The sequence below is a fragment of the Schistocerca nitens genome, chromosome 8 (assembly GCF_023898315.1).
Source record: "Schistocerca nitens isolate TAMUIC-IGC-003100 chromosome 8, iqSchNite1.1, whole genome shotgun sequence".
Lineage (NCBI taxonomy): Eukaryota > Metazoa > Arthropoda > Insecta > Orthoptera > Acrididae > Schistocerca > Schistocerca nitens.
Genome location: NC_064621.1, coordinates 24,494,483 through 24,508,296, shown reverse-complemented (window position 1 = coordinate 24,508,296; position 13,814 = coordinate 24,494,483). Strand labels below are relative to the sequence as shown.

Below are 13,814 nucleotides of genomic sequence, written 5' to 3'. Positions count from 1 at the left end.
GGCGCCGACGACGACGACGACGACGACGACGACGACGACGACGACAACCGCGAGGGTCTCTATCAGGGGTAGAAAATACATCACAAGAACCAAGTATTTCACGTCGGCATTCTCCGGAGACTCCCAAAAGCAGCAGTTTCTGGTGCCTACTTTAATAGCACCATTTGCACTATTCATTTGCGAGAGCATTTCTTAAATACCGCACCCATTTATAATTTGTTTTATCCTTGACCGCTTTTTTCGAAAGGGCCACGGTGGGAGGGGCTTTTACAAAATTCATTTGCCTCCTGTGAGGATCGAACTCACGACCTCTGGTTTACTAGACCAGCGCTCTGCCACTGAGCTAAGGAGGCGCCTCCTAGCGCGCTTTTCGGGTACTTTGTTCTTATGGACTAGTGAATCGGAGATCTTCAGCTGGAAACGCACCGCATTAGCGACCATTATTTGCATTTAGTTAGCACAGCTGCTGCTTTCCTACACATCTCACACGATATCGATGTACACCTAAAATTCCAAAACAACACATTTATTTCATTCCAGAGTTACTTTCAGCTTCAAATACCATTCCTCTGATATTCATACGAAGCTAGGCATCGTCGTAACCCGTTACGTTCATTACGCAAGGCTCACGAGAGGGGCGCAGGTTGCATCCGCGTAGACACAAAATTTTGCAACGCCCAGCGTGGGGCTCGAACCCACGACCCTGAGATTAAGAGTCTCATGCTCTACCGACTGAGCTAGCCGGGCTCCACACAATGCTTTACGAGCCATACAATACTGATGGGACCTGCGACCATCTATGGAAGATCCTTTTGACTACAGCTTATTTCCTGCTGCCACAAATGAGCTACAATCCTATTCAATGAAAAATTGTCTCCGAAAGGCATCAAATCTGCTTCAAATGATACGTGGCTATCAGCACCATTATTCAACACACATGCTCGACTGTGCGCAGACGCCTGTGGCGTAGCTCTTGGGCCCTGAATCAGACGCAGTAGTTCCAACAAAAACTCTCCTGAACGGCTCTGTGCCGAAAATTTCGCTACACATCACCCTTGTCTTGCTTGAGCTTCAGGTAGACGCCGGTTTGCAGCCAGGAAGCGGACAGCAGCAACTTTCAACTAGTTTTGTAGTACTCAAACAGCACAGTAAAACAGCATGCATCTTTTGCAGAACTGGAAAAACTCGACCGTGACAGGATTCGAACCTGCAATCTTCGGATCCGAAGTCCGACGCCTTATCCATTAGGCCACACGATCACTGGCGCAATACGCTTCCCCAAACACACCTCATTATCGCCATTTGTGCACTTCCCGGAATGAATTTACCATCTTTGACGCAATTCTCCAATTTCAGTACTAAAAATGCGACGCTACTTCTTGCTGTGTCCCATCGCAAGTTACATTCAAGCCCTTATGACGCTCATCAAACAAGAGCGTGCAAATCAGCTTCAATCGCTTAGTGCCATCTCAGTCGGTTGCAGAAGGTACCTCACCCTATGAGATACAATGGCGAGTTGCCGCTATTACCAAAGCGGCGGCGGCGCCGACGACGACGACGACGACGACGACAACCGCGAGGGTCTCTATCAGGGGTAGAAAATACATCACAAGAACCAAGTATTTCACGTCGGCATTCTCCGGAGACTCCCAAAAGCAGCAGTTTCTGGTGCCTACTTTAATAGCACCATTTGCACTATTCATTTGCGAGAGCATTTCTTAAATACCGCACCCATTTATAATTTGTTTTATCCTTGACCGCTTTTTTCGAAAGGGCCACGGTGGGAGGGGCTTTTACAAAATTCATTTGCCTCCTGTGAGGATCGAACTCACGACCTCTGGTTTACTAGACCAGCGCTCTGCCACTGAGCTAAGGAGGCGCCTCCTAGCGCGCTTTTCGGGTACTTTGTTCTTATGGACTAGTGAATCGGAGATCTTCAGCTGGAAACGCACCGCATTAGCGACCATTATTTGCATTTAGTTAGCACAGCTGCTGCTTTCCTACACATCTCACACGATATCGATGTACACCTAAAATTCCAAAACAACACATTTATTTCATTTCAGAGTTACTTTCAGCTTCAAATACCATTCCTCTGATATTCATACGAAGCTAGGCATCGTCGTAACCCGTTACGTTCATTACGCAAGGCTCACGAGAGGGGCGCAGGTTGCATCCGCGTAGACACAGAATTTTGCACCGCCCAGCGTGGGGCTCGAACCCACGACCCTGAGATTAAGAGTCTCATGCTCTACCGACTGAGCTAGCCGGGCTCCACACAATGCTTTACGAGCCATACAATACTGATGGGACCTGCGACCATCTATGGAAGATCCTTTTGACTACAGCTTATTTCCTGCTGCCACAAATGAGCTACAATCCTATTCAATGAAAAATTGTCTCCGAAAGGCATCAAATCTGCTTCAAATGATACGTGGCTATCAGCACCATTATTCAACACACATGCTCGACTGTGCGCAGACGCCTGTGGCGTAGCTCTTGGGCCCTGAATCAGACGCAGTAGTTCCAACAAAAACTCTCCTGAACGGCTCTGTGCCGAAAATTTCGCTACACATCACCCTTGTCTTGCTTGAGCTTCAGGTAGACGCCGGTTTGCAGCCAGGAAGCGGACAGCAGCAACTTTCAACTAGTTTTGTAGTACTCAAACAGCACAGTAAAACAGCATGCATCTTTTGCAGAACTGGAAAAACTCGACCGTGACAGGATTCGAACCTGCAATCTTCGGATCCGAAGTCCGACGCCTTATCCATTAGGCCACACGGTCACTGGCGCAATACGCTTCCCCAAACACACCTCATTATCGCCATTTGTGCACTTCCCGGAATGAATTTACCATCTTTGACGCAATTCTCCAATTTCAGTACTAAAAATGCGACGCTACTTCTTGCTGTGTCCCATCGCAAGTTACATTCAAGCCCTTATGACGCTCATCAAACAAGAGCGTGCAAATCAGCTTCAATCGCTTAGTGCCATCTCAGTCGGTTGCAGAAGGTACCTCACCCTATGAGATACAATGGCGAGTTGCCGCTATTACCAAAGCGGCGGCGGCGGCGCCGACGACGACGACGACGACGACAACCGCGAGGGTCTCTATCAGGGGTAGAAAATACATCACAAGAACCAAGTATTTCACGTCGGCATTCTCCGGAGACTCCCAAAAGCAGCAGTTTCTGGTGCCTACTTTAATAGCACCATTCGCACTATTCATTTGCGAGAGCATTTCTTAAATACCGCACCCATTTATAATTTGTTTTATCCTTGACCGCTTTTTTCGAAAGGGCCACGGTGGGAGGGGCTTTTACAAAATTCATTTGCCTCCTGTGAGGATCGAACTCACGACCTCTGGTTTACTAGACCAGCGCTCTGCCACTGAGCTAAGGAGGCGCCTCCTAGCGCCCTTTTCGGGTACTTTGTTCTTATGGACTAGTGAATCGGAGATCTTCAGCTGGAAACGCACCGCATTAGCGACCATTATTTGCATTTAGTTAGCACAGCTGCTGCTTTCCTACACATCTCACACGATATCGATGTACACCTAAAATTCCAAAACAACACATTTATTTCATTTCAGAGTTACTTTCAGCTTCAAATACCATTCCTCTGATATTCATACGAAGCTAGGCATCGTCGTAACCCGTTACGTTCATTACGCAAGGCTCACGAGAGGGGCGCAGGTTGCATCCGCGTAGACACAAAATTTTGCACCGCCCAGCGTGGGGCTCGAACCCACGACCCTGAGATTAAGAGTCTCATGCTCTACCGACTGAGCTAGCCGGGCTCCACACAATGCTTTACGAGCCATACAATACTGATGGGACCTGCGACCATCTATGGAAGATCCTTTTGACTACAGCTTATTTCCTGCTGCCACAAATGAGCTACAATCCTATTCAATGAAAAATTGTCTCCGAAAGGCATCAAATCTGCTTCAAATGATACGTGGCTATCAGCACCATTATTCAACACACATGCTCGACTGTGCGCAGACGCCTGTGGCGTAGCTCTTGGGCCCTGAATCAGACGCAGTAGTTCCAACAAAAACTCTCCTGAACGGCTCTGTGCCGAAAATTTCGCTACACATCACCCTTGTCTTGCTTGAGCTTCAGGTAGACGCCGGTTTGCAGCCAGGAAGCGGACAGCAGCAACTTTCAACTAGTTTTGTAGTACTCAAACAGCACAGTAAAACAGCATGCATCTTTTGCAGAACTGGAAAAACTCGACCGTGACAGGATTCGAACCTGCAACCTTCGGATCCGAAGTCCGACGCCTTATCCATTAGGCCACACGGTCACTGGCACAATACGCTTCCCCAAACACAGCTCATTATCGCCATTTGTGCACTTCCCGGAATGAATTTACCATCTTTGACGCAATTCTCCAATTTCAGTACTAAAAATGCGACGCTACTTCTTGCTGTGTCCCATCGCAAGTTACATTCAAGCCCTTATGACGCTCATCAAACAAGAGCGTGCAAATCAGCTTCAATCGCTTAGTGCCATCTCAGTCGGTTGCAGAAGGTACCTCACCCTATGAGATACAATGGCGAGTTGCCGCTATTACCAAAGCGGCGGCGGCGCCGACGACGACGACGACGACGACGACAACCGCGAGGGTCTCTATCAGGGGTAGAAAATACATCACAAGAACCAAGTATTTCACGTCGGCATTCTCCGGAGACTCCCAAAAGCAGCAGTTTCTGGTGCCTACTTTAATAGCACCATTTGCACTATTCATTTGCGAGAGCATTTCTTAAATACCGCACCCATTTATAATTTGTTTTATCCTTGACCGCTTTTTTCGAAAGGGCCACGGTGGGAGGGGCTTTTACAAAATTCATTTGCCTCCTGTGAGGATCGAACTCACGACCTCTGGTTTACTAGACCAGCGCTCTGCCACTGAGCTAAGGAGGCGCCTCCTAGCGCGCTTTTCGGGTACTTTGTTCTTATGGACTAGTGAATCGGAGATCTTCAGCTGGAAACGCACCGCATTAGCGACCATTATTTGCATTTAGTTAGCACAGCTGCTGCTTTCCTACACATCTCACACGATATCGATGTACACCTAAAATTCCAAAACAACACATTTATTTCATTTCAGAGTTACTTTCAGCTTCAAATACCATTCCTCTGATATTCATACGAAGCTAGGCATCGTCGTAACCCGTTACGTTCATTACGCAAGGCTCACGAGAGGGGCGCAGGTTGCATCCGCGTAGACACAGAATTTTGCACCGCCCAGCGTGGGGCTCGAACCCACGACCCTGAGATTAAGAGTCTCATGCTCTACCGACTGAGCTAGCCGGGCTCCACACAATGCTTTACGAGCCATACAATACTGATGGGACCTGCGACCATCTATGGAAGATCCTTTTGACTACAGCTTATTTCCTGCTGCCACAAATGAGCTACAATCCTATTCAATGAAAAATTGTCTCCGAAAGGCATCAAATCTGCTTCAAATGATACGTGGCTATCAGCACCATTATTCAACACACATGCTCGACTGTGCGCAGACGCCTGTGGCGTAGCTCTTGGGCCCTGAATCAGACGCAGTAGTTCCAACAAAAACTCTCCTGAACGGCTCTGTGCCGAAAATTTCGCTACACATCACCCTTGTCTTGCTTGAGCTTCAGGTAGACGCCGGTTTGCAGCCAGGAAGCGGACAGCAGCAACTTTCAACTAGTTTTGTAGTACTCAAACAGCACAGTAAAACAGCATGCATCTTTTGCAGAACTGGAAAAACTCGACCGTGACAGGATTCGAACCTGCAATCTTCGGATCCGAAGTCCGACGCCTTATCCATTAGGCCACACGGTCACTGGCGCAATACGCTTCCCCAAACACACCTCATTATCGCCATTTGTGCACTTCCCGGAATGAATTTACCATCTTTGACGCAATTCTCCAATTTCAGTACTAAAAATGCGACGCTACTTCTTGCTGTGTCCCATCGCAAGTTACATTCAAGCCCTTATGACGCTCATCAAACAAGAGCGTGCAAATCAGCTTCAATCGCTTAGTGCCATCTCAGTCGGTTGCAGAAGGTACCTCACCCTATGAGATACAATGGCGAGTTGCCGCTATTACCAAAGCGACGGCGGCGCCGACGACGACGACAGCCGCGAGGGTCTGTATCAGGGGTAGAAAATACATCACAAGAACTAAGTATTTCACGTCGACATTCTCCGGAGACTCCCAAAAGCAGCAGTTTCTGGTGCCTACTTTAATAGCACCATTCGCACTATTCATTTGCGAGAACATTTCTTAAATACCGCACCCATTTATAATTTGTTTTATCCTTGACCGCTTTTTTCGAAAGGGCCACGGTGGGAGGGGCTTTTACAAAATTCATTTGCCTCCTGTGAGGATCGAACTCACGACCTCTGGTTTACTAGACCAGCGCTCTGCCACTGAGCTAAGGAGGCGCCTCCTAGCGCGCTTTTCGGGTACTTTGTTCTTATGGACTAGTGAATCGGAGATCTTCAGCTGGAAACGCACCGCATTAGCGACCATTATTTGCATTTAGTTAGCACAGCTGCTGCTTTCCTACACATCTCACACGATATCGATGTACACCTAAAATTCCAAAACAACACATTTATTTCATTTCAGAGTTACTTTCAGCTTCAAATACCATTCCTCTGATATTCATACGAAGCTAGGCATCGTCGTAACCCGTTACGTTCGTTACGCAAGGCTCACGAGAGGGGCGCAGGTTGCATCCGCGTAGACACAAAATTTTGCGCCGCCCAGCGTGGGGCTCGAACCCACGACCCTGAGATTAAGAGTCTCATGCTCTACCGACTGAGCTAGCCGGGCTCCACACAATGCTTTACGAGCCATACAATACTGATGGGACCTGCGACCATCTATGGAAGATCCTTTTGACTACAGCTTATGTCCTGCTGCCACAAATGAGCTACAATCCCATTCAATGAAAAATTGTCTCCGAAAGGCATCAAATCTGCTTCAAATGATACGTGGCTATCAGCACCATTATTCAACACACATGCTCGACTGTGCGCAGACGCCTGTGGCGTAGCTCTTGGGCCCTGAATCAGACGCAGTAGTTCCAACAAAAACTCTCCTGAACGGCTCTGTGCCGAAAATTTCGCTACACATCACCCTTGTCTTGCTTGAGCTTCAGGTAGACGCCGGTTTGCAGCCAGGAAGCGGACAGCAGCAACTTTCAACTAGTTTTGTAGTACTCAAACAACACAGTAAAACAGCATGCATCTTTTGCAGAACTGGAAAAACTCGACCGTGACAGGATTCGAACCTGCAATCTTCGGATCCGAAGTCCGACGCCTTATCCATTAGGCCACACGGTCACTGGCGCAATACGCTTCCCCAAACACACCTCATTACCGCCATTTGTGCACTTCCCGGAATGAATTTACCATCTTTGACGCAATTCTCCAATTTCAGTACTAAAAATGCGACGCTACTTCTTGCTGTGTCCCATCGCAAGTTACATTCAAGCCCTTATGACGCTCATCAAACAAGAGCGTGCAAATCAGCTTCAATCGCTTAGTGCCATCTCAGTCGGTTGCAGAAGGTACCTCACCCTATGAGATACAATGGCGAGTTGCCGCTATTACCAAAGCGGCGGCGGCGCCGACGACGACGACAGCCGCGAGGGTCTGTATCAGGGGTAGAAAATACATCACAAGAACTAAGTATTTCACGTCGACATTCTCCGGAGACTCCCAAAAGCAGCAGTTTCTGGTGCCTACTTTAATAGCACCATTCGCACTATTCATTTGCGAGAACATTTCTTAAATACCGCACCCATTTATAATTTGTTTTATCCTTGACCGCTTTTTTCGAAAGGGCCACGGTGGGAGGGGCTTTTACAAAATTCATTTGCCTCCTGTGAGGATCGAACTCACGACCTCTGGTTTACTAGACCAGCGCTCTGCCACTGAGCTAAGGAGGCGCCTCCTAGCGCGCTTTTCGGGTACTTTGTTCTTATGGACTAGTGAATCGGAGATCTTCAGCTGGAAACGCACCGCATTAGCGACCATTATTTGCATTTAGTTAGCACAGCTGCTGCTTTCCTACACATCTCACACGATATCGATGTACACCTAAAATTCCAAAACAACACATTTATTTCATTTCAGAGTTACTTTCAGCTTCAAATACCATTCCTCTGATATTCATACGAAGCTAGGCATCGTCGTAACCCGTTACGTTCGTTACGCAAGGCTCACGAGAGGGGCGCAGGTTGCATCCGCGTAGACACAAAATTTTGCGCCGCCCAGCGTGGGGCTCGAACCCACGACCCTGAGATTAAGAGTCTCATGCTCTACCGACTGAGCTAGCCGGGCTCCACACAATGCTTTACGAGCCATACAATACTGATGGGACCTGCGACCATCTATGGAAGATCCTTTTGACTACAGCTTATCTCCTGCTGCCACAAATGAGCTACAATCCCATTCAATGAAAAATTGTCTCCGAAAGGCATCAAATCTGCTTCAAATGATACGTGGCTATCAGCACCATTATTCAACACACATGCTCGACTGTGCGCAGACGCCTGTGGCGTAGCTCTTGGGCCCTGAATCAGACGCAGTAGTTCCAACAAAAACTCTCCTGAACGGCTCTGTGCCGAAAATTTCGCTACACATCACCCTTGTCTTGCTTGAGCTTCAGGTAGACGCCGGTTTGCAGCCAGGAAGCGGACAGCAGCAACTTTCAACTAGTTTTGTAGTACTCAAACAGCACAGTAAAACAGCATGCATCTTTTGCAGAACTGGAAAAACTCGACCGTGACAGGATTCGAACCTGCAATCTTCGGATCCGAAGTCCGACGCCTTATCCATTAGGCCACACGGTCACTGGCGCAATACGCTTCCCCAAACACAGCTCATTATCGCCATTTGTGCACTTCCCGGAATGAATTTACCATCTTTGACGCAATTCTCCAATTTCAGTACTAAAAATGCGACGCTACTTCTTGCTGTGTCCCATCGCAAGTTACATTCAAGCCCTTATGACGCTCATCAAACAAGAGCGTGCAAATCAGCTTCAATCGCTTAGTGCCATCTCAGTCGGTTGCAGAAGGTACCTCACCCTATGAGATACAATGGCGAGTTGCCGCTATTACCAAAGCGGCGGCGGCGCCGACGACGACGACGACGACGACGACAACCGCGAGGGTCTCTATCAGGGGTAGAAAATACATCACAAGAACCAAGTATTTCACGTCGGCATTCTCCGGAGACTCCCAAAAGCAGCAGTTTCTGGTGCCTACTTTAATAGCACCATTTGCACTATTCATTTGCGAGAGCATTTCTTAAATACCGCACCCATTTATAATTTGTTTTATCCTTGACCGCTTTTTTCGAAAGGGCCACGGTGGGAGGGGCTTTTACAAAATTCATTTGCCTCCTGTGAGGATCGAACTCACGACCTCTGGTTTACTAGACCAGCGCTCTGCCACTGAGCTAAGGAGGCGCCTCCTAGCGCGCTTTTCGGGTACTTTGTTCTTATGGACTAGTGAATCGGAGATCTTCAGCTGGAAACGCACCGCATTAGCGACCATTATTTGCATTTAGTTAGCACAGCTGCTGCTTTCCTACACATCTCACACGATATCGATGTACACCTAAAATTCCAAAACAACACATTTATTTCATTTCAGAGTTACTTTCAGCTTCAAATACCATTCCTCTGATATTCATACGAAGCTAGGCATCGTCGTAACCCGTTACGTTCATTACGCAAGGCTCACGAGAGGGGCGCAGGTTGCATCCGCGTAGACACAGAATTTTGCACCGCCCAGCGTGGGGCTCGAACCCACGACCCTGAGATTAAGAGTCTCATGCTCTACCGACTGAGCTAGCCGGGCTCCACACAATGCTTTACGAGCCATACAATACTGATGGGACCTGCGACCATCTATGGAAGATCCTTTTGACTACAGCTTATTTCCTGCTGCCACAAATGAGCTACAATCCTATTCAATGAAAAATTGTCTCCGAAAGGCATCAAATCTGCTTCAAATGATACGTGGCTATCAGCACCATTATTCAACACACATGCTCGACTGTGCGCAGACGCCTGTGGCGTAGCTCTTGGGCCCTGAATCAGACGCAGTAGTTCCAACAAAAACTCTCCTGAACGGCTCTGTGCCGAAAATTTCGCTACACATCACCCTTGTCTTGCTTGAGCTTCAGGTAGACGCCGGTTTGCAGCCAGGAAGCGGACAGCAGCAACTTTCAACTAGTTTTGTAGTACTCAAACAGCACAGTAAAACAGCATGCATCTTTTGCAGAACTGGAAAAACTCGACCGTGACAGGATTCGAACCTGCAATCTTCGGATCCGAAGTCCGACGCCTTATCCATTAGGCCACACGGTCACTGGCGCAATACGCTTCCCCAAACACACCTCATTATCGCCATTTGTGCACTTCCCGGAATGAATTTACCATCTTTGACGCAATTCTCCAATTTCAGTACTAAAAATGCGACGCTACTTCTTGCTGTGTCCCATCGCAAGTTACATTCAAGCCCTTATGACGCTCATCAAACAAGAGCGTGCAAATCAGCTTCAATCGCTTAGTGCCATCTCAGTCGGTTGCAGAAGGTACCTCACCCTATGAGATACAATGGCGAGTTGCCGCTATTACCAAAGCGACGGCGGCGCCGACGACGACGACAGCCGCGAGGGTCTGTATCAGGGGTAGAAAATACATCACAAGAACTAAGTATTTCACGTCGACATTCTCCGGAGACTCCCAAAAGCAGCAGTTTCTGGTGCCTACTTTAATAGCACCATTCGCACTATTCATTTGCGAGAACATTTCTTAAATACCGCACCCATTTATAATTTGTTTTATCCTTGACCGCTTTTTTCGAAAGGGCCACGGTGGGAGGGGCTTTTACAAAATTCATTTGCCTCCTGTGAGGATCGAACTCACGACCTCTGGTTTACTAGACCAGCGCTCTGCCACTGAGCTAAGGAGGCGCCTCCTAGCGCGCTTTTCGGGTACTTTGTTCTTATGGACTAGTGAATCGGAGATCTTCAGCTGGAAACGCACCGCATTAGCGACCATTATTTGCATTTAGTTAGCACAGCTGCTGCTTTCCTACACATCTCACACGATATCGATGTACACCTAAAATTCCAAAACAACACATTTATTTCATTTCAGAGTTACTTTCAGCTTCAAATACCATTCCTCTGATATTCATACGAAGCTAGGCATCGTCGTAACCCGTTACGTTCATTACGCAAGGCTCACGAGAGGGGCGCAGGTTGCATCCGCGTAGACACAGAATTTTGCACCGCCCAGCGTGGGGCTCGAACCCACGACCCTGAGATTAAGAGTCTCATGCTCTACCGACTGAGCTAGCCGGGCTCCACACAATGCTTTACGAGCCATACAATACTGATGGGACCTGCGACCATCTATGGAAGATCCTTTTGACTACAGCTTATTTCCTGCTGCCACAAATGAGCTACAATCCTATTCAATGAAAAATTGTCTCCGAAAGGCATCAAATCTGCTTCAAATGATACGTGGCTATCAGCACCATTATTCAACACACATGCTCGACTGTGCGCAGACGCCTGTGGCGTAGCTCTTGGGCCCTGAATCAGACGCAGTAGTTCCAACAAAAACTCTCCTGAACGGCTCTGTGCCGAAAATTTCGCTACACATCACCCTTGTCTTGCTTGAGCTTCAGGTAGACGCCGGTTTGCAGCCAGGAAGCGGACAGCAGCAACTTTCAACTAGTTTTGTAGTACTCAAACAGCACAGTAAAACAGCATGCATCTTTTGCAGAACTGGAAAAACTCGACCGTGACAGGATTCGAACCTGCAATCTTCGGATCCGAAGTCCGACGCCTTATCCATTAGGCCACACGGTCACTGGCGCAATACGCTTCCCCAAACACACCTCATTATCGCCATTTGTGCACTTCCCGGAATGAATTTACCATCTTTGACGCAATTCTCCAATTTCAGTACTAAAAATGCGACGCTACTTCTTGCTGTGTCCCATCGCAAGTTACATTCAAGCCCTTATGACGCTCATCAAACAAGAGCGTGCAAATCAGCTTCAATCGCTTAGTGCCATCTCAGTCGGTTGCAGAAGGTACCTCACCCTATGAGATACAATGGCGAGTTGCCGCTATTACCAAAGCGACGGCGGCGCCGACGACGACGACAGCCGCGAGGGTCTGTATCAGGGGTAGAAAATACATCACAAGAACTAAGTATTTCACGTCGACATTCTCCGGAGACTCCCAAAAGCAGCAGTTTCTGGTGCCTACTTTAATAGCACCATTCGCACTATTCATTTGCGAGAACATTTCTTAAATACCGCACCCATTTATAATTTGTTTTATCCTTGACCGCTTTTTTCGAAAGGGCCACGGTGGGAGGGGCTTTTACAAAATTCATTTGCCTCCTGTGAGGATCGAACTCACGACCTCTGGTTTACTAGACCAGCGCTCTGCCACTGAGCTAAGGAGGCGCCTCCTAGCGCGCTTTTCGGGTACTTTGTTCTTATGGACTAGTGAATCGGAGATCTTCAGCTGGAAACGCACCGCATTAGCGACCATTATTTGCATTTAGTTAGCACAGCTGCTGCTTTCCTACACATCTCACACGATATCGATGTACACCTAAAATTCCAAAACAACACATTTATTTCATTTCAGAGTTACTTTCAGCTTCAAATACCATTCCTCTGATATTCATACGAAGCTAGGCATCGTCGTAACCCGTTACGTTCGTTACGCAAGGCTCACGAGAGGGGCGCAGGTTGCATCCGCGTAGACACAAAATTTTGCGCCGCCCAGCGTGGGGCTCGAACCCACGACCCTGAGATTAAGAGTCTCATGCTCTACCGACTGAGCTAGCCGGGCTCCACACAATGCTTTACGAGCCATACAATACTGATGGGACCTGCGACCATCTATGGAAGATCCTTTTGACTACAGCTTATCTCCTGCTGCCACAAATGAGCTACAATCCCATTCAATGAAAAATTGTCTCCGAAAGGCATCAAATCTGCTTCAAATGATACGTGGCTATCAGCACCATTATTCAACACACATGCTCGACTGTGCGCAGACGCCTGTGGCGTAGCTCTTGGGCCCTGAATCAGACGCAGTAGTTCCAACAAAAACTCTCCTGAACGGCTCTGTGCCGAAAATTTCGCTACAGATCACCCTTGTCTTGCTTGAGCTTCAGGTAGACGCCGGTTTGCAGCCAGGAAGCGGACAGCAGCAACTTTCAACTAGTTTTGTAGTACTCAAACAACACAGTAAAACAGCATGCATCTTTTGCAGAACTGGAAAAACTCGACCGTGACAGGATTCGAACCTGCAATCTTCGGATCCGAAGTCCGACGCCTTATCCATTAGGCCACACGGTCACTGGCGCAATACGCTTCCCCAAACACACCTCATTACCGCCATTTGTGCACTTCCCGGAATGAATTTACCATCTTTGACGCAATTCTCCAATTTCAGTACTAAAAATGCGACGCTACTTCTTGCTGTGTCCCATCGCAAGTTACATTCAAGCCCTTATGACGCTCATCAAACAAGAGCGTGCAAATCAGCTTCAATCGCTTAGTGCCATCTCAGTCGGTTGCAGAAGGTACCTCACCCTATGAGATACAATGGCGAGTTGCCGCTATTACCAAAGCGGCGGCGGCGCCGACGACGACGACAGCCGCGAGGGTCTGTATCAGGGGTAGAAAATACATCACAAGAACTAAGTATTTCACGTCGACATTCTCCGGAGACTCCCAAAAGCAGCAGTTTC

General features: G+C 48.0%; 27 non-coding genes across 27 annotated transcripts; all 27 read right to left on the bottom strand.

The window, feature by feature from the left end:
- Positions 1-281: 281 nt before the first annotated feature.
- Positions 282-353, bottom strand: Trnat-agu (transfer RNA threonine (anticodon AGU)). The gene has a single exon. It is a non-coding gene; the product is annotated as a tRNA-Thr (tRNA).
- Positions 354-674: 321 nt separating this feature from the next.
- Trnak-cuu (transfer RNA lysine (anticodon CUU)) lies at positions 675-747 on the bottom strand. The gene has a single exon. It is a non-coding gene; the product is annotated as a tRNA-Lys (tRNA).
- Positions 748-1,186: 439 nt separating this feature from the next.
- Trnar-ucg (transfer RNA arginine (anticodon UCG)) lies at positions 1,187-1,259 on the bottom strand. The gene has a single exon. It is a non-coding gene; the product is annotated as a tRNA-Arg (tRNA).
- A 548-nt stretch (positions 1,260-1,807) lies between these two features.
- Positions 1,808-1,879, bottom strand: Trnat-agu (transfer RNA threonine (anticodon AGU)). Its single transcript has one exon. It is a non-coding gene; the product is annotated as a tRNA-Thr (tRNA).
- A 321-nt stretch (positions 1,880-2,200) lies between these two features.
- Trnak-cuu (transfer RNA lysine (anticodon CUU)) lies at positions 2,201-2,273 on the bottom strand. Its single transcript has one exon. It is a non-coding gene; the product is annotated as a tRNA-Lys (tRNA).
- A 439-nt stretch (positions 2,274-2,712) lies between these two features.
- Trnar-ucg (transfer RNA arginine (anticodon UCG)) lies at positions 2,713-2,785 on the bottom strand. Its single transcript has one exon. It is a non-coding gene; the product is annotated as a tRNA-Arg (tRNA).
- Positions 2,786-3,333: 548 nt separating this feature from the next.
- Trnat-agu (transfer RNA threonine (anticodon AGU)) lies at positions 3,334-3,405 on the bottom strand. Its single transcript has one exon. It is a non-coding gene; the product is annotated as a tRNA-Thr (tRNA).
- Positions 3,406-3,726: 321 nt separating this feature from the next.
- Trnak-cuu (transfer RNA lysine (anticodon CUU)) lies at positions 3,727-3,799 on the bottom strand. Its single transcript has one exon. It is a non-coding gene; the product is annotated as a tRNA-Lys (tRNA).
- Positions 3,800-4,238: 439 nt separating this feature from the next.
- On the bottom strand, positions 4,239-4,311 carry Trnar-ucg (transfer RNA arginine (anticodon UCG)). Its single transcript has one exon. It is a non-coding gene; the product is annotated as a tRNA-Arg (tRNA).
- A 548-nt stretch (positions 4,312-4,859) lies between these two features.
- Positions 4,860-4,931, bottom strand: Trnat-agu (transfer RNA threonine (anticodon AGU)). The gene has a single exon. It is a non-coding gene; the product is annotated as a tRNA-Thr (tRNA).
- Positions 4,932-5,252: 321 nt separating this feature from the next.
- Trnak-cuu (transfer RNA lysine (anticodon CUU)) lies at positions 5,253-5,325 on the bottom strand. The gene has a single exon. It is a non-coding gene; the product is annotated as a tRNA-Lys (tRNA).
- A 439-nt stretch (positions 5,326-5,764) lies between these two features.
- Trnar-ucg (transfer RNA arginine (anticodon UCG)) lies at positions 5,765-5,837 on the bottom strand. The gene has a single exon. It is a non-coding gene; the product is annotated as a tRNA-Arg (tRNA).
- A 536-nt stretch (positions 5,838-6,373) lies between these two features.
- Positions 6,374-6,445, bottom strand: Trnat-agu (transfer RNA threonine (anticodon AGU)). Its single transcript has one exon. It is a non-coding gene; the product is annotated as a tRNA-Thr (tRNA).
- Positions 6,446-6,766: 321 nt separating this feature from the next.
- On the bottom strand, positions 6,767-6,839 carry Trnak-cuu (transfer RNA lysine (anticodon CUU)). Its single transcript has one exon. It is a non-coding gene; the product is annotated as a tRNA-Lys (tRNA).
- A 439-nt stretch (positions 6,840-7,278) lies between these two features.
- On the bottom strand, positions 7,279-7,351 carry Trnar-ucg (transfer RNA arginine (anticodon UCG)). Its single transcript has one exon. It is a non-coding gene; the product is annotated as a tRNA-Arg (tRNA).
- Positions 7,352-7,887: 536 nt separating this feature from the next.
- Trnat-agu (transfer RNA threonine (anticodon AGU)) lies at positions 7,888-7,959 on the bottom strand. The gene has a single exon. It is a non-coding gene; the product is annotated as a tRNA-Thr (tRNA).
- Positions 7,960-8,280: 321 nt separating this feature from the next.
- Trnak-cuu (transfer RNA lysine (anticodon CUU)) lies at positions 8,281-8,353 on the bottom strand. Its single transcript has one exon. It is a non-coding gene; the product is annotated as a tRNA-Lys (tRNA).
- Positions 8,354-8,792: 439 nt separating this feature from the next.
- Trnar-ucg (transfer RNA arginine (anticodon UCG)) lies at positions 8,793-8,865 on the bottom strand. Its single transcript has one exon. It is a non-coding gene; the product is annotated as a tRNA-Arg (tRNA).
- Positions 8,866-9,413: 548 nt separating this feature from the next.
- Trnat-agu (transfer RNA threonine (anticodon AGU)) lies at positions 9,414-9,485 on the bottom strand. The gene has a single exon. It is a non-coding gene; the product is annotated as a tRNA-Thr (tRNA).
- Positions 9,486-9,806: 321 nt separating this feature from the next.
- Trnak-cuu (transfer RNA lysine (anticodon CUU)) lies at positions 9,807-9,879 on the bottom strand. Its single transcript has one exon. It is a non-coding gene; the product is annotated as a tRNA-Lys (tRNA).
- Positions 9,880-10,318: 439 nt separating this feature from the next.
- Trnar-ucg (transfer RNA arginine (anticodon UCG)) lies at positions 10,319-10,391 on the bottom strand. The gene has a single exon. It is a non-coding gene; the product is annotated as a tRNA-Arg (tRNA).
- Positions 10,392-10,927: 536 nt separating this feature from the next.
- Positions 10,928-10,999, bottom strand: Trnat-agu (transfer RNA threonine (anticodon AGU)). The gene has a single exon. It is a non-coding gene; the product is annotated as a tRNA-Thr (tRNA).
- A 321-nt stretch (positions 11,000-11,320) lies between these two features.
- Trnak-cuu (transfer RNA lysine (anticodon CUU)) lies at positions 11,321-11,393 on the bottom strand. Its single transcript has one exon. It is a non-coding gene; the product is annotated as a tRNA-Lys (tRNA).
- Positions 11,394-11,832: 439 nt separating this feature from the next.
- Trnar-ucg (transfer RNA arginine (anticodon UCG)) lies at positions 11,833-11,905 on the bottom strand. The gene has a single exon. It is a non-coding gene; the product is annotated as a tRNA-Arg (tRNA).
- Positions 11,906-12,441: 536 nt separating this feature from the next.
- Trnat-agu (transfer RNA threonine (anticodon AGU)) lies at positions 12,442-12,513 on the bottom strand. Its single transcript has one exon. It is a non-coding gene; the product is annotated as a tRNA-Thr (tRNA).
- Positions 12,514-12,834: 321 nt separating this feature from the next.
- On the bottom strand, positions 12,835-12,907 carry Trnak-cuu (transfer RNA lysine (anticodon CUU)). Its single transcript has one exon. It is a non-coding gene; the product is annotated as a tRNA-Lys (tRNA).
- Positions 12,908-13,346: 439 nt separating this feature from the next.
- Trnar-ucg (transfer RNA arginine (anticodon UCG)) lies at positions 13,347-13,419 on the bottom strand. The gene has a single exon. It is a non-coding gene; the product is annotated as a tRNA-Arg (tRNA).
- Positions 13,420-13,814: the final 395 nt, after the last annotated feature.